This window comes from Globicephala melas, chromosome 4 (assembly GCF_963455315.2).
Source record: "Globicephala melas chromosome 4, mGloMel1.2, whole genome shotgun sequence".
Taxonomy (NCBI): Eukaryota; Metazoa; Chordata; class Mammalia; order Artiodactyla; family Delphinidae; genus Globicephala; species Globicephala melas.
In genome coordinates, this window is record NC_083317.1 from 118,258,421 (window position 1) to 118,284,871 (window position 26,451).

The 26,451-nt window shown below is 37.9% G+C and overlaps 1 long non-coding RNA gene across 10 annotated transcripts in view; it reads right to left on the bottom strand.

The window, feature by feature from the left end:
- LOC132597271 (uncharacterized) overlaps positions 1–26,451 on the bottom strand; it is a 322,871-nt gene that overhangs the window by 26,688 nt on the left and 269,732 nt on the right. For 9 of the 10 annotated variants that reach the window (XR_011377440.1, XR_011377443.1, XR_011377444.1 and 6 more), the window contains one exon: positions 8,235–8,287. This is a non-coding gene — a long non-coding RNA (uncharacterized lncRNA). The remainder of the gene's footprint in view (positions 1–8,234; positions 8,288–26,451) is intronic. The other variant, XR_011377446.1, reaches the window with a different exon arrangement.

Here is a 26,451-nt window from a genome sequence, read left to right on the forward strand (position 1 = left end):
TATATATATATATATATATATATATATGCCAGGCAGGATAGGCTAGGTTATGCAGTGGTAACAAACAGCACTAAAATCTCAATAGTTTAACACAACCAAAATTAAATTTTTAATCAGGCAAGTCCACTGCAGCCTCCTGGGTCACTTTCTACAGCACCTGTATTCTACACGTTTACTTGTTGTCACAGTGTACTTTGATCTCATGGCACACGTAATTTCCACAGTCATCTCTGCAGAAGACCACGAAAAGAGTGCAAGTAATCAAAGGCTTCACCTAGCCCCCCTGCTCATATTTTATTGGCCAAAGCATTTCACATGGCTAAAACCCACCAGCAAGGGGACAAAGAAGTACAATTTTCCTATGGGACCCACAGAAGATGAGAACCAGAGATTGGTGATCAGTACTACTGTCTACCACAAATGCAGAAAATGTTCACAATCAAATGCCTTGCTTTTCTTTTATCTCCAAATTACTCTCAACTTCACTCTATGGTATATAATTATTGCTGAGAGCAAAGTGTACTAAAAAGTGTATTAAAAAGCCAAAACTCCCAGTGGTCATCCACAGATACCGTTTTATTTTACCATTATGTAAACAAAGAAGAACGTCATCCTTCAAGATCTCAAATGTTTTGGATATATATATATACACACACACACACACACACACACATACATAACATAACTTCACAAAGCAGGAAAAGTATTAGAAAAAGTGAACCAAGTAAAAAGAATATGTTACAAAATCGCTCACAGGAACAATAACCTAAGTGGAATATGAGATAAAATGCTTTAAAAACAGGTTAACATTTTTCTTTTCTATTCTTTTATCGTGAAAATATATAGCCTATACCTGCCAATTTTAACTGCTTGGCAATTCTTCCAAGGATTTACTCAGGCCATGCATTTAATGACAAATGTGTGGGCATCATCTGAGATGGGAATTGAGATGCTCAAAACTGCAGTCAGTATCTCCTATTGCTTTATACTCCATCAAAGATGATGCAAGCTGACTTCAAAGGGAGCTCGGTACTTGCATCAACTCTGCAGGGGTGTTGAGTAAAATGAGGAATGAAAAACAGGAACACCATTATGTTTTGAATTTCAAGTCCTAAATCATTATTTCCTAGCTGTGCATGAGGTTACGTAGACAGAAAATAAAATGACAACTGGTCATGTCATTGGGATGATGATATAGGAGGATCGGGAAGCTTCAGAAGAGGAATTTTTTTTAAGTCACATTAGAAAATAAATCTCTCTCCCCTGGTGTTCAGATATTCCTAGGACATTTTTCAGTGATAGAGTGACACTCTGGTACCCCCATAATGCCCAGGTGCCTGCTGGGGATTGACCTGTTTCAGAACTCTTTTCTCAAGAGAAATAATGTGCTACCCCTGAAGATAATTAACTGTGAGGTATCCAGACAGTCACTTACCTCTGCCATTGGGCCTCCATTTCTAAACAGAAATTTGTATGGCTATTTGTCAGTAATGGAGAACTCGTTATTAACATTAGAAAGCTAAAAGTATGCAATTTTATTTTAAAAACACATTTATTTTGCCTTTCTAATGTGTGTACAGAATACCGTTTCTCACTTGGTGCTATATTCATGGCGTGGACTTAATGGCTTGAAAGAAATTCAGATGATCCATTCATTTAAAAAATAAGATCTTTGAAAGTGCCTAAGTATTTAGTTACAGTCAATTTCTAAAATAATATCCATGCTGAAATGTGTGTGTGTGTGTGTGTGTGTGTGTGTGTGTGTATTTATGTGTGTGCATATTTAGTGACAAAAGGCAAAATAATTTATAGGACTAATTCTGGGTGCATATTTAAACAAGACAATTCATATTTACTTGAAAAGCAAGAATGCCTCTGGATTTAGTTAAGTATCTCAGTATAGTAATATGTGATTTATAATGTTCCTGGAAGTGTTTTTTACAGCACTACTTTTGAAAAATAAATGAGGAAATTCTTAGCCAAGGCTGTACTTAAATTATGGTTTTATGATTTGTCATGAAGCACTAGAAAGTCACGAAAGGCAAAATGAAGCTGGAACTCATTGTGTTTCTCATAGTGTCATTAGAAGAGAAGCAGTCTTTACCATAAGAACATGGCCAGTATTTTTGAACCAAACTTTTACACTAGTTGACCTTTAAAAATTCATTACATTCCACTCTCGCCACTGTTATTCAACATAGTTTTGGAAGTCCTAGCCATGGCAATCAGAGAAGAAAAAGAAATAAAAGGAATACAAATTGGAAAAGAAGAAGTTAAACTGTCACTGTTTGCAGATGACATATACATAGTGTTTCTATACATAGAAAATACATATTTCTATACATAGAAGATCCTAAAGATGCCACCAGAAAACTACCAGAACTAGTCAATGAATTTGGTAAGGTTGCAGGATACAAAATTAATGCACAGGAATCTCCGGCATTCCTATACTAGTAATGAAAAATCAGAAGGAGAAATTAAGGAAACAATCCCATTTACTGTCACAACAAAAAGATAAAATACCTAGGAATAAACCTACCTAAGGAGGCAAAAGACTTGTACTCAGAAAACTATAAAACACTGATGAAAGAAATCAAAGATGACATAAACAGATGGAGAAATATACCATATTGGAAGAATCAATATTGTGAAAATGACTATTCTACCCAAAGCAATCTACAGATTCAGTGCAATCCCTATCAAATTACCAACGGCATTCTTCACAGAATTAGGACAAAAAATTTTACAATTAGTATGGAAACACAAAAGACCCCGAATAGCCAAAGCAATCTTTAGGAAAAAACCCAGAGCTGGAGGAATCAGGCTCCCTGACTTCAAACTATACACAAACCTACAGTAATCAAGAGAGTATGGTACTGGCACAAAAATAAAAATATAGATCAGTGGTACAGGATAGAAAGCCCAGAGATAAACCCACACACATACGGCCACCTAATTTATGACAAAGGAGGCAAGAGCATACAATGCAGAAAAGACAGCCTCTTCAATAAGTGGTGCTGGGAAAACTGGACAGCTACATGTAAAAGAATGAGATTAGAACACTCCCTAACACGATACACAAAAATAAACTCCAGATGGATTAAAAACCTAAATGTAAGACCAGACACTATAAAACTCTTAGAGGAAAACATAGGAAAAACACTCTTTGACATAAACCACAGCAGGATATTTTTTGACCCACCTCCTAGACTAATGGAAATAAAAACAAAAATAAACAAATGGGACCTAATGAAACTTCAAAGCTTTTGCACAGCAAAGGAAACCATAAACAAGACAAAAAGATAACCCTCAGAATGGGAGAAAATATTTGCAAATGAAACAGTGGACAAAGGATCAATCTCCAAAATATACAAACAGCCCAGGGAGCTCAATATCAAAAAAACAAACAATTCAATTAAAAAATCGGCAGAAGACCTAAATAGACATTTCACCAAAGAAGGCATACAGATGGTCAAGAGGCACATGAAAGGATGCTCAACATCACTAATTATTAGAGAAATGCAAATCAAAACTACAATGAGGTATCACCTCACACCGGGCAGAATGGCCATTGTCAAAAAATCTAGCCCACGTGCAGCAGCAAAGACCCAATGCAGCCAAAAATAAATTAATTAATTTAAAAAAATCTAGAAACAATAAATGCTGGAAAGGGTGTGGTGAAAAGGGAACCCTCCTGCACTTTTGGTGGGAGTGTAAATTGATACAACCACTATGGAGAACAGTATGGAGGTTACTTAAAAAACTAAAAATAGAACTACCATATGACCCAGCAATCCCACTACTGGGAATATACCCTGAGAAAACCATAATTCAGAAAGAGACATGTACCACAATGTTCACTGCAGCACTATTTACAATAGCCAGGAGATGGAAACACCCTAAATGTCCATTGACAGATGAATGGATAAAGAAGATGTGGCACATATATACAATGGAATATTACTCAGCCAGGAAAAGAAATGAAATTGAGTTACTTGTAGTGAGGTGGATGAACCTCGAGTCTGTCATACAGAGTGAAGTAAGTCAGAAAAAGAAAAACAAATACCGTATGCTAACACATATATATGGAATCTAAAAAGAAAACCAATGGGACTGATGAACCTAGTGGCAGGGCAGGAATAAAGAAGCAGACATAGAGAATGGATTTGGGGACACAGTGTTGGGGAGGAGGAAGCTGGGGCGAAGTGAGAGTAGCATCAACATATATACACTACCAAATGTAACATAGTTGGCTGGTGGGAAGCAGCAGCATAGCACAGGGAGATCAGCTCGGAGCTTTGCGATGACCTAGAGGGGTGGGATAGGGAGGGTGGGAGGGAGGCTCAAGAGGGAGGGGATATGGAGATATATTTATGCATATGGTTGATTCACTTTGTTGTACAACAGAAACTAACACAGTATTGTGAAGCAATTATACTCCAATAAAGATCTATTAAAAAAATGAAAAAATATTCATTACATGAGAGCCATTTGTACATTCTACAGGTATGAAAACACACACACACACACACACACACACACACACACACATATAGAATCAAATGATCATCTTGATGAAGCAGGATAAGAAATCTTGATAGTACTTCTTAGACTCATATATCATTTTTCCAGAGTGACTTCTGCCATGATTCCATTGAAGTATTTAGTGTTTTCTTCACTGATATTACTAAAAGATCCCTTTTCACCATAGTTACTGACCTGTATCTTTTGCTCCTTATATACCTTTATTGTTATGAATATGACAGTTTTTAGGTCAGTGGTTTCCAAAGTAGGATACCTATAACTTAGAATCTGTGCAACTCAACTTTTTTAGGTAAAAATATATATAAATAGAAATTCGACTTTATTATTTTTAGTTTTGTTTATACTTTATAAAATATACAGTATATTACATATTAAAGTACATGTATTTTAATCTTTTAAGATAACTATGTTGGGAGTACACACTTAAACATTTATAATGAAAAGAATGTACAAATAAAAATGTTTAGATCACTAGTCCAGATATCATTAAGCTTTGCAAAGCTTAAAAAATAAATATAATGATATATTTATTATACTTTAAATGACCAAATACCAGATGGATTTTCACATTAATACAGAATGTACTTAGATTGCCAATGGAAAAATTACTGGCATCAAATATTGATATTTTTGTCAGAGGCTAATCATGATATCACTTAGGAACTATTCTAATGGGCAAGACCCACACTTTTCAGATATACTCGATTTTGTTTGATACAGTATTTATTTCCTAATGTAAAGTGCCTGATCTATGAAATTAGATTAAAATTTTGATACAGGAAATTGGTTTTACATATAAAATTTTTGACTAATAATTTGAAAGTCAAGTACTTCTAAATATCACTAATATCTTACTGATTGACTACCTTCTGTCTCTATGTGTCAACATAAGATGGTGAGTGTAGAGTAACAGTGTCTTTGAAAGGGGGCTTTCCTAATCCAGAAATATTGGGATTTGGTATGTGCCACTTAACATTTCATCTTTGTACCTGTAAGATTTCATATAGCGTTACTCCAGCTTCATCTATCAATGTTGATAGTAACAGAATGGGGAACTACGATCCCACAAACTGCACGGTGTGCACGCCCCCCCCCCAAAAAAACTATATATATATTTTACAATGAGTACTGGAGTTTGATCAATCATCAAAGTAAGAGCTTATTAACCTCACTGCCCCTATCCACCCCCACCTTCCAAGACCCTTCCATGGAGACAGAAACGATCCCCATGCAATTTGGGCATTAACTCAACAGATATTTATCGAGAACCTACTGTGTTCCTGGCACTATTCTGTCTATAAGAGGTATACCAGTGGGAAAAAAAAAGACAAAAACCCGCTCCTGCACTGCTACTGCAATCTATTTGATACGAGAGCAGCTCCCCATAAAAATCTATACCTTAAATGCCGGAAAATATTCAAACACCACAGCTATGTTTCACTACTGCTTAAGATGACCAGTGTCAGAGACTACCATAAAATCCATTTGAGATCCTAAAGCTTAACTTAGCTTTTCTACACTCTATGTAGTTTGGCGTTTAGACTGAGAATTGGCTCGCGTCTTGGCAGTAATACTACCACTAAGCTTCCAGTCTGCCTCACAGGTTACAATTTAATAAGAAAAATAAATGACAGCAGATGTTATACACAGTTACATTAGGAGAATTGCACACATCTAGTTCTAATCAAGCCATTTTTCACCCAGCTGAAGGTAAGAGAAGTTACTTTTAAAGGGTTCTGAATCAATGGGAAAATATTTGCTGAAGCCATGACCCCATCGGAGATAACCTGACTACTCCTGGGGGAAAACATTTTCTAAATGTTCCCACAATTTGATATACTATTCTTGAAGAATAGTGTGAATTATGAAAGGATATATTCTGGTTGGTAAGAAGATGGATGGAACTTCTTTATATATTATTTCATTTTCATGCATTTATTTAATAAACATTCTTTGAGCACATTATAGGAAAGAATTGTTGTGAGCGGTAATGCTCAGGGTCCTTGAGGTCCACAGAACTTAATATCGACTTGGAAAGAGACCTTATAGACCCAGGGAAAGTTAGATAATAAAATAATCAAGAAAGATTAAAAGACAAAGTCTGATGAAGTTGCCAATTTTGGATATGAAGCTATGTGACCTTGGGAAAGTTAATCTCACTGATTAAGAGAACAACTGTTACCATCATAGGTTCAAAAGAAGCAGCTGTCATTATTGGATTATGAGACATGTTTGCTCTTAATTATATAATCACCCTGAGCTGATATGAACAGTCTTTTCTCAGATCCCTGTACCACCTCAAGTTGGCTGTTCCAAAATGAAAATTTATTTTTTCTTTCTTCTCTTCCTTCACTTGCTTCCAGAGTGTTACTTTGTGCTTGCTGTGAGCGGGGCAAATGCAGGGAGTACCATTATTCATCCAGCGTGGCATTCCCTGTGCCAGCATCCAATTCTCTTACTACCCCTGACTGTCAGGGCACCCACTGATTGTGCATGGAATCTCCAGCCTTCCTGCCTAACGATCGCTGTTTGTAATAGACAATTCAAACAACAGATGGAGACTCTGATGCTCTATTTTCAACCCATTACATTGAAGAAAACCCACAGTGGTGGATCTCTAGTAGAGAGGAGATTGAATAGGTTATGTATTTAACAAACCAAGGTTATCACTGTAGCAGGATAATATCCTGTGAAACCACCCCCATTCCCTCCCATACCCCAAATTTCTTGTATCAGCATCAATATAGAAACAATCAATTGAGGAAACTCTTAGGTTTTTATTTTTACATTCATAGTCAGCTCAGTTCCTTTCAAATGTTATTTTGACACAGAATGGACAAGAAAGGAAAACCTTTCATAGTTCAAGTATTTCAGCTTCTCAGATTTTTCAGAACTCAGTCCTCATCTATAACTGGCTGGATTATAGATACCAGAAAGAACTGGCCTTTATCAAGTCATTCCCAAACTTACCTTCTCCCTATGGGATATGGAGATAATATGACAGACCCTTTCATTTGTCCCCTGCCCCTCCCCACAACACACATTGTTTCCATATGGATGCCCAGCTCAACTACATTTCCCCACCTCCCTTGTGACTAGGTATGGACAAAAGATTCATTTCTCATCAGTGAAATGTGAAAAGGAAAGTGAGGTGTGCAACTTCTGCTTAAAAGGCACTAGCCCTGGACATGTGCTCCTTTTTCCTTGCCATTTGGATGAAAATAAATGAAGATGGCTGGAGTAATCTTTGAAGTCATATGTAGAAGATAGATTTCTAGAGCTTTGAATGTAGCCCAGTGACAACCATGCTTGGCTGTTCACGAGAATCACCTGGGAAGTTTATAAAACGAAACAGTGGCTGAGCTTCAACCACAGGATTCTGATTTAATTATTTGGTTTGGGGCCCAGGAACTATTATTATTATGTCATTGTTGTTACGGATCTCCTGGTGTTTCTAAGGTGACAACACTGAAGGAGCCCAGTGCAGTAAATGGTTACGACCTGATATGCCCTTCCCAGCTCATTCTTTCCCTTAAGATGGAGACTCCACTGCCCTCAAACACAAGACCCATCAAATTTATGCCTAAGAAGTAACGATTTTCCACTTGTTCAGCTTAGTTGAGATAGAGAGAGTCTATGGAAAGGAATCAGAGTTATCCATTTAAAGCAAATGAAACAAAGAAACTTACTTGCCTCTCCCAAGTCTCTGCTTCCACTCCTGCCCAAGCAGCCAGAAAGATCCCTTAAAATGAGAAATAAGATCATGTCAAAGCCCTGCAGTGGCTCTCCATTTTAATCAGAATAAAAGCCAAAGTTTTTACAACGTCTTACCAGACCTCATACACTATGGTCCCTCTGAGATCAACACCTACTTCTCTTCCCTTTGCGCACTCTGCTCCAGGTCTACTGGCCTTTTTGTGGTTCTTGGAACACATCACATACTCTTCACCTCAGGGCCATTACATAGACTCTACCTAGGTCTAGAATACTCTTTTCTAAATAACCAAGTGGCTAATTTCCTCACTTCCTTCAAGTACTTGCTCAAATGTCAACTTTTCAACGAGGTGTACTTTGGCCATCCTACTTAAAATTGCAATTTTCCCACCCCTCTACACTCTCAAATTTCCTTTTGCTACTCTCTTTTTTTTTTTTTTTTTTTGCGGTACGCGGGCCTCTCACTGTTGTGGCCTCTCCCGTTGCGGAGCACAGGCTCCGGACGCACAGTCTCAGCGGCCGTGGCTCACGGGCCCAGTTACTCCACGGCATGTGGGATCTTCCTGGACCAGGGCACGAACCCGCGTCCCCTGCATCGGCAGGCAGACTCTCAACCATTGCGCCACCAGGGAAGCCCTGCTACTCTCTTTTTGTTTTCACTTGGAAATTATTACATTGTTACGAACTACACAATTTCTTATTTATGATGCTTACTCTCACTGTCATTTTACCCCCACTAGAATGGAAGCTCCATAAGAATAAGGATATTTTGTTGTCTAACTTGTTCATTCCTATATCCCAAACCCCTACAACAACATAGTGTAAGTACTCAAAAACTGAATGAATGGATGAATGAACTAAAATATCTAAATTATTCTAGAAGAGATTTATTGAATATCTACTATGGAGAGAACAAAGAAATAGAAATTGTTTCTGTCCCCAAGGATTTCAAAGAAGGGTACACAAATTTGATTTTGGATATAAAGAGCATGGTGTCAATATTGTGTGATTTGCAGACTTCCAAGCAGAACTCTCACTACAAAATACTTTTTTACACACACACCTGTGGATGCACACACTCACACTTACACACAGACATACACATTGTCTTAATGCTTTATGTTTCCATTGGATTCCAAAGACACAGGCCTTTGTAAGCTGATGCTTAAAAGAAATTATAATTGATAGAAGAGAGTATAGTGCTAGTAAAAGTGGAATCAGTGAATGATAACTCTGGGAATGGAAGAGGCAGAGTCTCAGGGAAAGGAAGAGCAAGGTGTAGAGAAAATTTGTTTGCTTCACAATATTGCCTAGAAATGACCCTGATTAAACAATGAGTTGACACTATTTTAGTCAACTGAAGAAGGTTAGAAATCTGCTATAGCAAAGTGCCCACATAGTGGGGACTCAATAAATATTTACTTTAAATAAATGGATGAATGAAGAGTAAGCAGCATGATTTATGATTGTCTTTTCATCATTTACCTTTCCCTACAAAATAAGGTCTTCTTATTTAGATTAATATGCTCACTTTCAGATTAATACGCTCTTCCTCTCCCCACAAAATGGCTGTTAGGTAAAAGGATAAAACAAATGTTTCGGCATAAAAACTATGCGAGATATCTTTTGAAATCTGTGCAGTATCTTCCATCTGTACCTGCTGTGCATAATTTCAGAATCCACTGCTTTCATCAAGTAAAGAAAACCCGTTTGCTCTTTCATCTGTGCGTCATATCACACTAATTTTCATCAAAACCAGCCAAACCTTTATGAGCTACCAGTCCCCAGGCTTCCTGGAAGGCTCCCCTGTCTGCTTCTGGTATAAGCAGAGTTAGGCCCTGAAGTCTGAACTGTGGAAAATTTCAGTTGTTTCTGTAAGCTATGGTAAGTCCTGTGTTTATATCAGGAAAATTGACTATTGATCATTATTTTCCTAAAGAGAGAGGCTCATGAATTTCACATGCTCATGCCTTTTTTGGTCTTTAATGTCCTTATTCCAAACCTGACATCTTCTGTATGCATCAGGGAGACCTAATCTTAAGTACAAAGTAATAGGTTCTTTCCAAAGTATAACTTGTGCTTCTTGAGGTTCTATCAGTCAGGGGCTACTATGATAGGTAGGTCATATTACTGAAAAAATAAATACATTTATCCAAGTATGCATCCTCCCTATTTTTTAGGAAATTCTCACTCTCCCTTCAAAAATCCCCATTCATTTATTTGTGGAGTTCCTCAAGAGCTGTCTCCTATGTCTCAGCTGGCATTATGATCTGTTCTTGCTTAAATTCAAACACTGATTCATGCTCTGTTGCCAAGGATGCTGAAAGTGACAAAGCTGCTCCAGAAGTTGGTGATGATTGCCAAGGTCTACATGAAAGTTGCCAATATTTATTGCTGCAAGTACTGCCTCTACAAAGTGAAAATAGCTATGGTTTGGGCACAGAGTCCCATCACTAAGAAAGCCTTGGACACTAAGTCCCAGGTCCAAAGAAGCTACTAATAATAAACCAATCTTATGCCAAGCCCGCATTATGTATTCTATAACTTTTCTTGTTCTGAAACAATGACAGGTTTCATGACAAAGTAACATCAATCACTTTTTCCCTCCTTTTAAATTTCAGTGCATTAAATGCTTTGAGTTTCATGCTCTCAAAATGTTAAAAAGTTTAAGGTTACAGCCTCTATTCATTGCTGTTCTGGCTAATGCGACTTCATGGACAAAGGTATGTATATTGCAGAAAAAAGAAATAGATGAGGAAACCAACTGGGGTAGTCAGTAAAGGAAGACAGTGTAAACTAAATACCTTAATTTTTCACTGCCTTCCATGACAAATCCATTGTATGCTTGGTCTCTTTCTTCCCACAATATGAATTCCTTCTAAAGGGACTTCACAAATCCCTGAAAAGTTTAACGCCCTGGCAGTTCTGCCCTCAAGTCTCCTCAGTTACTCCTATATGCATTAATTCATAAGAGATAAGATACCATCACATCACCTCCTCTCTACTATGTAAAAAGGGCTTTACATTCTACAGATTTCACTTATAGAGTCTCAATCAAATATGGGATTATTATATGGCAGCTACAGTGACAAAAAAATTCTCAGGCATAATTTAATATTGGTTATACATTGGGAATTATAATTTAACTATCCTTCACAAAAAGAGAACAATCCTATCAGTGCCATCATCTTCAAGCTAAAAAGAATAGACTTTAGTGCATTCTTATTGGTAAAATGAAGGAAACGTACAGAAATCTGAACACTAAGAAAGAAAATTGTGGATTTGGAGAAGAGAGAATGGGAGATCAAGCTTAATATTACAGGTATTCCAGAGTGGAAAAAAAAAAAAGGGAGACACACAAACTAATTAATAATGTAATAAAAGAAAACATTCCCAAGCTAAAGAAATACTTCATCCTGTAGATTAAAAGCTACCAATAAGTTTAAAATGAATGATTTATAATCACGTGTACTTTCATAAAAGTACAAATGCCTGAGCTCAATCCCTGAAGATTCTGATCAGCTGGGACTGAGGTGGTACCTCGACAACTGTACTTTAAAAATTCCTCAGATGTGATTCTGATAAACAACCCTAGGTTGAAAATGATTCTTCAAAGCACACTCTTTATAGATAAGAATACATATCTAGATAGTTTCTCAAGGAAATAAAAGAAGTGGAGGAAAGAGTGATGGGGGAGGAAAGGAAGAAAGGAAGGAAGGAAAGAAGGAAGGGAGGAAGGAAGGAAGGAAGGGAGGGAGGGAAGAAGAAAGAAAGAAAGGAAGATGTTTTAAAAGTCAGGATGAGAGTAGGTAAGGGTGGTTTTAAATTAGTGAAACCCTTATCTATTTTAATATGAGGTTAATAGATATTGTACAAAATTAATAAATAGCAGTATAGTCATATAATTTAGAGAATAAAACTGATCACTTTAAAACAGTTACCATTGTTATAAGTGGTTTCCTCTGCAGACTAAGACTTTTGATGTGAAGAAGGGTAGGCAAATATAAGACCGTACACAATATTTTTTTATTCCCATGCATTATTTTCAAATACAATGATAAAACTTAAAAATAACAACATTTGTTGTTTATAATAATTACTAACATTTATTGAATATTTATTATCTCCATGTTACTACTATACTAAACATTTTAACTGCATTATGTAATTAAATATTACCTTTATGTAATTTAAAAACCCTATGCAGTAGGTAAAATTATACCTATTTTCCACTGGAAGAAACTGAGGCTTAACAAAGTTAAGTAACTTGCCTAAGATCACAGAACTGGCAAGGGAAGCATGTGTCTAACTTCCAAGTCCACACTCTCAACTGCTTTGACAAACTCTAAAGAAGAACATACATGCAATTATTACAAAGGAGACTCTAAATAGAGTATACATTTATTAATTGATTCAATATACAATATTTCATATTTTAACATTTAGATCCCCTGTAGCTATTACAAAAATTTCTCTATGAAACTTGGATCAAAAAAATATCAGTTTTCTTTTTTAAATCAATTAAATCTTTTCCAAGACCCCACCTGCCAGGATGGAAGAAATTCAGCAATAATCATGCTTGAAAGGGCCCTCTTTTCTTTCTAGGGTCGTGGCAGAATTATAAGATGGCGCTCATTTTGGCGAGGGGACGCGGGGCTCGCAGGCCACCGTGGTGGCCATCACAGCCATTGTTCTTCCTAATATCCGGATTCGAGGACTCTTGTCTGGGCTAACTCAGACATAACCCGCAGTGATTTACCTGAGTGACTACAGACTCCCTGATGTCAGGGCCAGAGTGCTTTCACTAGCAACCCTGGTCAAACCTCCTGCTGAAACCTCCTGGCAAATTTTCCTCACCTACTCTGCTCCAAGTTCAGTGATTCCTCAGCATCCTTCTTGGGATCTGGAGGGTCTATTTCTGCTTCTTCCATCCCTAGGATCCCCTTTTACCAGACAATCCTGCTTAAACATTATCTCACTAAGAGAGATATTTTCTGATATTCTTAATGACTTTGAGTCAAGATAACCCCAAATGTTGAAATGTTGTCTATCTTTAGATAAAAGGTTGAAAAGGGAATATCTGAAGCTGTGAGAACAGAATACAGATGAGTGTCTCAATAAACTATTCTGCCTGAATAAAACTAAAAGGAAAGTTAAGCTCAACTTTATTACTGACCTTTCTAAGAATAATAAGATCTAAGGGGATATTTATAAGTATGTATAGATATAGATACACACACTCATATATATACATATATATTCACACACACACACACACATACACACACACATTTCAAACAGGCCAAAATAGAAAGAATAGCATAATGAACCTCTAGGACCCCATTACTCAACTTCCAACAATTATCCACTTATGGTTTCAACTATATGCCACTCATCTCCCCACCTGGAATTACTGAAAAGTACCCAGAAATCCTGGTATTTCATCTATATTTTATTATGCATCTCTAAAACATAGTCTATTTTCATTAACTTTACCACAAAACATTATCATACCTTTAAAAAATATTCATTTCATAATATGGTGAAACATTCAGTCAATGAAATTGAATTTTTAAGAACATTAAGCTAAAGCAATGTTATCAAGAATTCCTTCCAGAGTTAATGTATTAATGCTCATGATGATTTTCCACAATTATTAAGAAGCTCTTTCTTATCAACATATTTATCATATTTTAAGAGTATTTTGAGAAAAGCTTTTACTTCAATTTTACACTTTTAGAACTAATATGCTGACTACTAGCCTTCACTTTGTTCAAGTTGTATTGATTTTCTTCAGTAGGGCTTCCCTGGTGGCACAGTGGTTGAGAGTCCACCTGTCGATGCAGAGGAACACGGGTTCGTGCCCCGGTCCGGGAAGATCCCACATGCCGCGGAGCGGCTGGGCCCGTGAGCCATGGCCACTGAGCCTGCGCGTCTGGAGCCTGTGCTCCGCAACGGGAGAGGCCACAACAGTGAGAGGCCCGCGTACCGCAAAAATGAACACTTTAGGGAAGGCATCATTTTTGCGTTTCTCTAGACAGTCTGAAAGCTGCAGCAACATTATTGAGAGACTGTCAAATATCAAACACCAGCTCTTCTTTGGAAAAACAAAAATTTAGGTGATTTTGCCTTCTTGATTTGTTCAGTGCAAAGAGCTTACTTCCTCATCTCCTTCTCTGCTGGCCTCCTCTGTTCCCCCATCTCGCAAAAAAAAGAAAAAAAAAACCTAATTATTAATCTTTGACATTAAGAAGAAATGTAGAAAATTGGTTCTTCAAGAGGAACCAAATATTACACCAAAATTAACATATAATGAACTGAATTATGGAGTAAATATCTATCCAAACATTCCCCTAGGACAGGATTTGGCAAACTCCAACCTACTGGCCAAGTCCAAGCCAAGGCCTGTTTTTGTTTTACACATCTCACCAGCTATGAATGGTTTTTACATTTCCAAATGGTTGAAACAAAATTGAAAGAAGAATAATATTTTGCAACATGTGAAGTTGTATGGAATTTAAACTTGCCCATCAGTAAAATTTTATTGGCACAGAGTCATACTCTTTCATGTATATATTGTCTAGGAGTGCCTTTGTACTGTAACGACACAGTTATAGTTGCAACAGAGCTGAGATGCCCTTAGAGCCTACATTATTTACTACCTGGACCTTTGTAGGAAACATTGCCATCCCTTGCTTTAGGACAATGAAAACTTTCTAAGTATCAATTTTTAGCAATTGTTAATGAAAAATAAACACTGTCCAGTTATAGAGCTCTTACTGACATCATCACGATTCCTAGGCAAAAAACTTACCAAAGGTTACAATGCAAACAGAATCACAGATATTTATGCATGTACACGCATCCACACAAAATATTAAGAAGACAAATGCATTAAGCAAATAGTTCATATTTGTTTTGCTAATATTTAGATATGTACTGGATATGCTTCAAGTCTGCTGGGTTGGGGACATTATCTCCCACAGTTTTGTTATTTTCAGTAAAGAAACAATTGCATCTGTAGGAAGAAAAGTATACTCTGTTACAGCTGTATCAACAGAATATTCTTTTGTTTTGGAATGCAGCTGACATTGCATGTCAAGTTTAACATACTTGGCCAATGATGCAAAATATGACCTCCATTGCCCATGAGCGTAAGTTTGGAAGACTTCCCCTGAACAAGTTTTTCTTTGGGAGGAAGGAGGCTGGAGGGTATAATTATGGTTCTTTAACTTATGGTTCTATAATTTATTTAGTTTACTTAATTTTTGATTCTATAAAGTATTTTATTAAACAAAATAGTGTTCAATCTTCTAAACATATTTTTCTTATATGGAATTATGTGAACACTAGAGATTTGTTTAAATTAAGTACTAATCACTACCCATGCTGAGTGTGAGGGAAAATGTCTGAGAATTGTTATCTGTTGAAATAAGAATATTTCTCTATGCAACCACTTATCCAAACAAGCATTGTATTAGCTTTTAGCATTCATAAATTCTCTTAGTGAACAATAAATAATAATAATAATGTTCCCGTGTTTCAAATGTGTTCTTTCTTTTTAACATCTTTATTGGAATATAATTGCTTTACAATGGTGTGTTACTTTCTGCTTTATAACAAAGTGAATCAGTTATACATATATGTATGTTCCCATATCTCTTCCCTCTTGCATCTCCCTCCCTCCCACCCTCCCTATCCCACCCCTCTAGGTGGTCACAAACCACCGAGCTGATCTCCCTGTGCTATGCATCTGCTTCCCACTAGCTACATATTTTACATTTGGTAGTGTATATATGTCCATGCCACTCTCACTTTGCCACAGCTTACCCTTCTCCTTCCCCATATCCTCAAGTCCATTCTCTAGGAGGTCTGTGTCTTTATTCCCGTCTTACCCCTAGGTTCTTCAGGAACTTATTTTTTTTCTTAGATTCCATATATATGTGTTAGCATATGGTATTTGTTTTTCTCTTTCTGACTTACTTCACTCTGTATGACAGACTCTAGGTTCATCCACCTCACTACAAATGACTCAATTTCATTTCTTTTTATGGCTGAGTAATATTCCATTGTATATATGTGCCACATTTTCTTTATCCATTCATCCGATGATGGACACTTAGGTTGCTTCCATGTCCTTGCTATTGTAAATAGAGCTGCAATGACCATTTTGGTACATGAGTCTTTTTGAATTATGGTTTTCTCAAGGTATATGCCTAGTAGTGGTACTGCTGAGTCGTATGGTAATTCTATTTTTAGTTTTTTAAGGAACCTCCATACTGTTCTCCATAATGGTTGTATCAATTTGAATTCCCACCAACAGTGCAAGAGTGTTCCCTTTTCTCCACACCCTCTCCAGCATTTATTGTTTCTAGATTTTTTGATGATGGCCATTCTGACTGGTATAAGATGATATCTCATTGGAGTTTTGATTTGCATTTCTCTAATGATTAATGATGTTGAGCATTCTTTCATGTGTTTGCTGGAAATCTGTATATGTTCTTTGGAGAAATGTCTGTTTAGGTCTTCTGCCCATTTTTGGACTGGGTGTTTTGCTTTTTTGATATTGAGATGCATGTGCTCCTTGTAAATTTTGGAGATTAATCCTTTGTCAGTTGCTTCATTTGCAAATATTTTCTCCCATTCTGAGGGTTGTCTTTTGGTCTTGTTTACGGTTTCCTTTGCTGTGCAAAAGCTTTTAAGTTTCATTAGGCCCCATTTGTTTATTTTTGTTTTTACTTCCATTTCTCTAGGAGGTGGGTAAAAAAGGATCTTGCTGTGATTTACGTCATAGAGTGTTCTCCCTATGTTTTCCTCTAAAAGTTTGATAGTGTCTGGCCTTATATTTAGGTTTGTTTTTTTTGTTTGTTTTTTCTTTTGTGGTATGCGGGCCTCTCACTGTTGTGGCCTCTCCCACTGTGGAACACAGGCTCCAGATGCGCAGGCTCAGTAGCCATGGCTCATGGGCCTAGCTGCTCCACAACATATGGGATCTTCCTAGACTGGGGCATGAACCTGTATCCTCTGCATTGGCAGGCGAACTCTCAAGCACTGTGCCACCAGGGAAGCCCAATTTAGGTCTTTAATCCATTTTGAGTTCATTTTTGTGTATGGTGTGAGACAGTGTTCTAATTTCATACTTTTACATGTACCTGTCCAGTTTTCCCAGCACCACTTATTGAAGAGGCTGTCCTTTCTCCACTGTACATTCTTGCCTCCTTTATCAAAGATAAGGTGTCCATATGTGCGTGGGTTTATCTCTGGGCTTTCTATCCTGTTCCATTGAGCTATATTTCTGTTTTTGTGCCAGTACCATACTGTCTTGATTACTGTAGCTTTGTAGTATAGTCTGAAGTCATGGAGCCTGATTCCTCCAGCTCCATTTTTCGTTCTCAAGATTGCTTTGGCTATTAGGGGTCTTCTGTGTTTCCATACAAATTGTGAATTTTTTTTGTTCTAGTTCTGTGAAAAATGCCAGTGGTACTTTGATAGGGATTGCATTGAATCTGTAGATTGCTTTGGGTAGTAGAGTCATTTTCATAATGTTGATTCTTCCAATCCAAGAACATGGTATATCTTTCCATCTACTTGTATCATCTTTAATTTCTTTCATCAGTGTCTTAGAATTTTCTGCATACAGGTCTTTTGTCTCCTTATGTAGATTTATTCCTAGATATTTTATTCTTTTTGTTGCAATGGTAAATGGGAGTGTTTTCTTGATTTCACTTTCAGATTTTTCATCATTAGTGTATAGGAACACCAGAGATTTCTGGGCATAAATTTTATATCTTGCTACCTTACCAAATTCATTGATTAGCTCTAGTAGTTTTCTGGTAGCATCTTTAGGATTCTCTGTGTATATTATCATGTCATCTGCAAACAGTGACAGCTTTACTTCTTTTCCGATTTGGATTTCTTTTATTTCCTTTTCTTCTCTGATTGCTGTAGCTAAAACTTCCAAAACTTTGTTGAATAATAGTGGTGAGAGTGGGTAACCTTGTCTTGTTCCTGATCTTAGTGGAAATGCTTTCAGTTTTTCACCACTGAGGACGATGTTGGTTTGTCATATATGGCCTTTATTATGTTGAGGAAAGTTCCCTCTATGCCTACTTTCTGGAGGGTTTTTATCATAAATAGGTGCTGAATTTTGTCAAAAGATTTTTCTGCATCTATTGAGATAATCATATGGTTTTTCTCCTTCAATTTGTTAACATAGTGTATGACGTTGATTGATTTGTGTATATTGAAGAATCCTTGCATTCCTGGAATAAACCCCACATGATCATGGTGTATGCCTTTTAATGTGCTGTTGGATTCTGTTTGCTAGTATTTTGTTGAGGATTTTTGCATCTATGTTCATCAGTGATATTGGCCTGTAGTTTTCTTTCTTTGTGACATCCTTGTCTGGTTTTGGTATCAGGGTGATGGTGGCCTCGTAGAATGAGTTTGGGAGTGTTCCTCCCTCTGTTAAATTTTGGAAGAGTTTGAGAAGGATAGGTGTTAGCTCTTCTCTAAATGTTTGATAGAACTCGCCTGTGAAGCCATCTGGTCCTGGGCTTTTGTTTGTTGGAAGATTTTTAATCATAATTTCAATTTCAGTGCTTGTGATTGGTCTGTTCATATTTTCTATTTCTTCCTGGTTCAATCTTGGCAGGTTGTGCATTTCTAAGAATTTATCCATTTCTTCCAGGTTGTCCATTTTATTGGCATAGAGTTACTTGTAGTAATCTCTCATGATCCTTTGTATTTCTGCAGTGTCAGTTGTTACTTCTCCCTTTTCATTTCTAATTCTATTGATTTGAGTCTTCTCCCTTTTCTTTCTTGATGAGTCTGGCTACTGGTTTATCAATTTTGTTTATCTTCTCAAAGAACCAGCTTTTAATTTTATTGATCTTTGCTATCATTTCCTTCATTTCTTTTTCATTTATTTCTGATCTGATCTTTATGATTTCTTTCCCTCTGCTAACTTTGGGTTTTTTTTGTTCTTCTTTTTCTAATTGCTTTAGTTGCAAGGTTAGGTTGTTTATTTGAGATGTTTCCTGTTTCTTAAGGTAGGACTCTTGCTGTAAACTTCCCTCTTAGAACTGCTTTTGCTGCATCCCATAGGTTTTGGGTCATCGTGTTTTCATTGTCATTTGTTTCTAGGTATTTTTTGATTTCCTCTTTGATTTTTTCAGTGATCTCTTGGTTATTAGGTAGTGTATTGTTTAGCCTCCATCTATTTGTATTTTTTACAGATCTTTCCCTGTAATTGATATCTAGTCTCATAGCGTTGTGGTTGGAAAAGATACTTGATATGATTTCAATTTTCTTAAATTTACCAAGGCTTGATTTGTGACCCAAGATATGATCTGTCCTGGAAAATGTTCCATAAGCTCTTGGGAAAAATGTGTATTCTGTTGTTTTTGGATGGAATGTCCTAAATATCAATTAAGTCCATCTTGTTAATTGTATCACTTAAAGCTTGTGTTTCCTTATTTATTTTCATTTTGGATGATCTGTCCATTGGTGAAAGTGGGGTGTTAAAGTCCCCTACTATGATTGTGTTACTGTTGATTTCCCCTTTTAAGGCTGTTAGTATTTGCCTTAGGTATTGAGGTGCTCTTATGTTGGGTCCATAAATATTTACAATTGTTGTATCTTCTACTTGGATCGATCCCTTGATCATTATGTAGTGTCCTTCTTTGTCTCTTGTAATAGTCTTTATTTTAAAGTCCATTTTGTCTTATATGAGAATTGCTACTCCAGGTTTCTTTTTATTTCAGTTTGCATGGAATATCTTTTTCCATCCCCTCACTTTCAGTCTGTATGTGTCCCTAGGTCTGAAGTGGGTCTGTTGTAGACAGCATATATATGAGTCTTGTTTTTGTATCCATTCAGCCAGTCTGTGTCTTTTGGTGGGAATATTTAATCCATTAACATTTAAGGTAATTATCGATATGTATCTTCCTATTCCCATTTTCTTAATTGTTTTGGGTTTGTTATTGTAGGTCTTTTCCTTCTCTTGTGCTTCTTGCCTAGAGAAATTCCTTTAGCATTTGTTGTAAAGCTGGTTTGGTGGTGCTGAACTCTCTCAGCTTTTGCTTGTCTGTGAAGGTTTTAACTTCTCCATCAAATCTGAATGAGATCCTTGCTGAGTAGAGTAATCTTGATTGCAGGTTTTTCTCCTTCATCACTTTAAATATGTCCTGCCACTCCTTTCTGGCTTGCAGAGTTTCTGCTGAAAGATCAGCTGTTAACCTTATGGGGATTCCCTTGAGTGTTATTTGTTGCGTTTCCCTTGCTGCTTTTAATATGTTTTCTTTGTATTTAATTTTTGATAGTTTGATTAATATGTGTCTTGGTGTGTTTCTCCTTGGATTTATCCTGTGTGGGACTCTCTGTGCTTCCTGGACTTGATTAACTATTTCCTTCCCATATTAGGGAAGTTTTCAACTATAATCTCTGCAAATATTTTCTCAGTCCCTTTCTTTTTCTCTTCTTCTGGGACCCCTGTAATTCAAATGTTGGTGCGCTTAATGTTGTCCCAGAGGTCTCTGAGACTGTCCTCAGTTCTTTTCATTCTTTTTTCTTTATTCTACTCTGCAGTAATTATTTCCACTATTTTATCTTCCAGGTCACTTATCCGTTCTTCTGCCTCAGTTATTCTGCTATTGATTCCTTCTAGAGTATTTTTAATTTCATTTATTGTGTTGTTCATCATTGCTTGTTTCCTCTTTAGTTCTTCTAGGTCCTTGTTAAATGTTTCTTGCATTTTCTCTATTCTATTTCCAAGATTTTGGATCATCTTTACTATCATTACTCTGAATTCTTTTTCAGGTAGACTGCCTATTTCCTCTTCATTTGTGAGGTCTGGTGGGTTTTTACCTTGCTCCTTCATCTGCTGTGTGTTTTTCTGTCTTCTCATTTTGCTTATCTTACTGTGTTTGGGGTCTCCTTTTTGCAGGCTACCGGTTCATAGTTCCCGTTGTTTTTGGTGTCTGTCCCCAGCAGCTAAGGTAGGTTCAGTGGGTTGTGTAGGCTTCCTGGTGGAGGGGACTAGTGCCTGTGTTCTGGTGGATGAGGCTGGATCTTGTCTTTCTGGTGGGCAGGTCCATGTCTGGTGGTGTGTTTTGGGTGTCTGTGGCCTTATTATGATTTTAGGCAGGCTCTCTCCTAATGGATGGGGCTGTGTTCCTGTCTTGCTAGTTGTTTGCCATAGGGTGTCCAGCACTGTAACTTGCTGGTCGTTGAGTGAAGCTGGGTCTTAGTGTTGAGATGGAGATCTCTGGGAGATTTTCGCCGTTTGATATTATGTGGAGCTGGGAGATCTCTTGTGGACCAGTGTCCTGAAGTTGGCTCTCCCACCTCAGAGGCACAGCACTAACTCCTGGCTGCAGCACCAAGAGCCTTTCATCCACACGGCTCAGAATAAAAGGGAGAAAAAATAGAAAGAAAGAAAGAAAGAGGATAAAATAAAATAAAATAGAATAAAATAAAATAAAGTTATTAAAATAAAAGCTAAAAAAATAATTATTATGAAAAAAAAATTTAAGTTAAAAAAAGAAGAGAATGGACAGACAGAATCCTAGGACAAATGGTGAAAGCAAAGCTATACAGACAAAATCTCACACAGAAGCATACCCATACACACTCACAAAAAGAGGAAAAGGGGAAAAAATAATATATCTTGCTCCCAAAGTCCACCTCCTCAATTTGGGATGATTTGTTGTCTATTCAGGTATTCCACAGATGCAGGGTACATCAAGTTGATTGTGAAGCTTTAATCCACTGCTCCTGAGGCTGCTGGGAGGGATTTCCCTTTCTCTTCTTTATTCTCACAGCTCCTGGGATTCCACTTTGGATTTGGCCCCGCCTCTGCTTGTAGGTCATCTGAGGGCGTCTGTTCTTTGCTCAGACAGGACGGGGTTAAAGGAGCAGCTGATTCGGGGGCTCTGGGTCACTCAGGCCAGGGGGAGGGAGGGGTACAGAGTGCGGGGAGGGCCTGCGGCAGCAGAGGCCAGCATGACATTGCACCAGCCTGAGGCGCGCCGTGCATTCTCCCAGGGAAGTTGTCCCTGGATTCCGGGACCCTGGCAGTGGCGGGCTGCACAGGCTCCCCGGAAGCGGGGTGTGGATAGTGACCTGTGCTCGCACACAGGCTTCTTGGTGGCGGCAGCAGCAGCCTTAGCGTCTCATGCCCGTCTCTGGGGTCCGCGCTTTTAGCCGCTGCTCGCGCCCGTCTCTGGAGCTCCTTTAAGCAGTGCTCTTAATCCCCTCTCCTAGCGCACCAGGAAACAAAGAGGGAAGAAAAAGTCTCTTGCCTCTTCGGCAGCTCCAGACTTTTTCCTGGACTCCCTCCCAGCTAGCTGTGGTGCACTAACCCCCTGCAGGCTGTGTTCACGCCACAAACCCCAGTCCTCTCCCTGGGATCTGACCTCTGAAGTCCGAGTCTCAGCTCCCAGCCCCGCCCGCCCAGGCGGGTGAGCAGACAAGCCTCTCGGGCTGGTGAGTGCCGGTCGACACCAATCCTCCGTGCAGGAATCTTTCCCCTTTGCCCTCCGCACCCCTGTTGCTGTGCTCTCCTCCGTGGCTCCGAAGCTTCCCCCCTCTGCCACCTGCAGTCTCCGCCCGCGAAGGGGCTTCCTAGTGTGCGGAAGCCTTTCCTTCTTCACAGCTCCCTTCCACTGGTGCGGGTCCCGTCCCTATCCTTTTGTCTCTGTTTATTCTTTTTTCTTTTGCCCTACCCAGGTACGTGGTGGGGGGGGGGGGGGTCTTGCCTTTTGGGAGGTCTGAGGTCTTCTGCCAGCGTTCAGTAGGTGTTCTGTAGGAGTTGTTCCACGTGTTGATGTATTTCTGGTTTATCTGTGGGGAGGAAGGTGATCTCCGCGTGTTACTCTTCCGCCATCTTCTCCTGGTCCCCTCAAATGTATTCTTAAATAATTCCACCTCAGCCTCCTGAGCTCCCCAGGTCTGGAAACATTTGCCACCAATAAAATCACTTTCAGCTGGTTAATCTAATGATCTTGGTTTATGCTAGCAAATGCTTTGTCATTTTATGTTTTCATAAAAAGAACATACTAAATTTTGAAGGCTTGTTTTACTCTATTATAGTTAGCCTGTAGTACATCAACAAGCAGAAAAGCTACAGTGTCTGACTTCTAGAAGAATTTAACAAAATTCGTATGCATTTACAACTGGAGGCTGACACGCACTTGTCTAAATAAATAGCCATGGCTGAGTAATATTCCATTGCATATATGTGCCACATCTTCTTTATCCATTCATCTGTCAATGGACATTTAGGTTGCTTCCATGTCCTGGCTATTGTAAATAGTGCTGCAATGAACATTGTGGTTCATGACTCTTTTTGAATTAAAGTTTTCTCAGGATATATGCCCAATAGTGGGATTGCTGTGTCATATTGTATTTCTATTTTTAGTTTTTTAAGTAACCTCCATACTGTTCTCCATAGTGGCTGTATCAATTTACATTCCCACCAACAGTGCAAGAGGGTTCCCTTTTCTCCACACCCTCTCCAGCAGTTATTGTTTCTAGATTTTTTGATGATGGCCATTCTGACCAGTGTGAGGTGATACCTCATTGTAGTTTTGATTTGCATTTCTCTAATGATTAATGATGTTGAGCATCTTTTCATGTGTTTGTTGGCAATCTGTATATCTTCTTTGGAGAAATGTCTATTTAGGTCTTCTGCCCATTTTTGGATTGGGTTGTTTGTTTTTTTTGGTATTGAGCTGCATGAGCTGCTTGTATATTTTGGAGATTAATCCTTTGTCAGTTGCTTTGTTTGCAAATATTTTCTCCTGTTCTGATGGTTGTCTTTTCATCTTGTTTATGGTTTCCTTTGCTGTGCAAAAGCTTTTAAGTTGCATTACGTCCCATTTGTTTATTTTTATTTCCATTTCTCTAGGAGGTGGGTCAAAAAGGATCTTGCTGTGATTTATGTCATAGAGAGTTATTTGTAGTGAGGTGGATAGACCTAGAGTCTGTCATACAGAATGAACTAAGTCAGAAAGAGAAAAACAAATACCGTATGCTAACACATATATGTGGAATCTAAAAAAAAAAAAAGTTTCTGATGAACCTAGGGCAGGACAGGAATCAAGACGCAGATGTAGAGAATGGACTTGAGGACACGGGTAGGGGGAAAGGTAAGCTGGGATGAAGTGAGACAGTGGCATTGACATATATACACGACCAAATGTAAGATAGATAGCTAGTGGGAAGCAGCTACATAGCACAGGGAGATCAGCTCAGTGCTTTGTGACCACATAGAAGGGTGGGAGGGAGATGCAAGAGGGAGGGGATATGGGGAGATATATATATATATATATATACATATAGCTGTTATACAGCAGAAACTAACACAACATTGTAAAGCAATTATGCTCCAATAAAGATGTTAAAAAAAAAAAAGTAGCCATGGCTTGATACACATTCACTGTGAAGAGGTACTAAGACAGAGGCATTCAGAGAGCCACATCCTCTACACAAGCATTAACAAACTCAAGGACAGACTTAACTTCACCCATAGTTCCTGGAAAGAGCAACGACGTTAACTGAATTATTACCGTAGGTATTAAAATATTTCCGTAGTAATAGACCTAAATTATAGGACAGTGGATGAAACACATTTTACATGGTGTTTCACTTCTTGGACCTATTGAAAGTGCCCGATGTAGCTTCTGCTTACCCTGAAAATCAAGAGTCCATTGTGAGATATTAAATAAATCCTTTCCCTGTTGAAACAATACAGTTTCACATGACAAATACACTTGAAAGAAAAAAGACGAGTAATGCTGCTTCAGGCAACACTGAACTTACCATTAAATCCTGCTAATCACAGGGGGACTCTAAACATGTAATTTCGCCTTACGTTTCCCCTTCCTCTCTACAGGAAACATCCCTGGGCTGCACTAGATTCTACTTGCCATTTCTTCTTTTTGTGACCACAAATAGATAGATCCCCAAAATAGGTTGTTCATTAGAAGAAACACATCCAAGTTCTTACCAACTTACATAGACATCTAAAGACATCATTGTGCTCTTCTCTTAAAAAAAAAAAGGTTAAAGAATAACATGTCCAGGATCTCTGAAATACTCTTCACAGCACTTAAATCTTTCCACTTACTCTGCACGAAATGCCTTTATAAATGTAAGTGCCAGTGATTCATCACCTTAAATTATTGTTCTGAAAGATCAGTCCAAAGAATATTAGAAGTGTTTTCAACTCATTGCACTAAAGACAAAAAAAGCACAAATACTTCTCTGTTCTCTGACTTTGTGTTCAAGAGAATCCCATTGATGGGACACGGGAAGCAGTTATTTGGATGCATGTTGCAAATCTCCCATCTCTGAGTTTATGATGGATGTCAGTGAAGTTTGTGGCTGGGTAACAGTAGTCCTACATCAAGGAGATTTACGGGGAGGATGCATTTAGTATTATTCATGAACCACTTAACAAGCTTCAGCCAAGGATACAATATGGCCTTTGTTTATAGTCCCAGGAGGTCCAAAGAGGGATTTTGAAAATTGAAGAGATTTTTTGATAAATGGTAGAGCATCTTGAGGTGTCCCTGAAAGCTAGAAGTATATTTTCCTGTTAACTTGAAGAGTCCTACATTTCATCCTAACTTCCCTGTTTCCTCAATAAAAAATTATCAGATAGTCTGCTGGTATTTTATTTTGCTATTGTTCTGCTACATTAAATAACCAAGAGGGACACATTTTATAGAAAAATGTTCATTTCACTCTCTATTACAGGAAGTTGGAGCATCTTAACAGGCTATCCAGGCTATTTGAACAGAAATGAAGCAACATATGCTTGAAACTGTCTTTTATATTATAATCTTTATGTTTATGACCTACTTTCTTCTCAAGGAATCGTTATTTATGGCAATTTATGTGTAGAATAGTTCTAACTTAAACCAAGAACTTCAGTTCTGCAGCTAACTGAAAAGCTTGGGAATCAGACGATTGGATTGGTGTGGCTTGGTTGAATTAAATTAGGAAAAAGATTCCACCAGTCTTATTAGTGTGAGAGGGAGTAGTGAGATAATTGATAGAACTGTTAACTAAAGGCGGTAGTTGATATATTTAGACAGAACATTTTTAATATTTTGGAATGTCACTGATTTTCTGAGCAATTTGCAACCAAAAAAAAATGCCTTCAGAATGTGACCATATTAACAA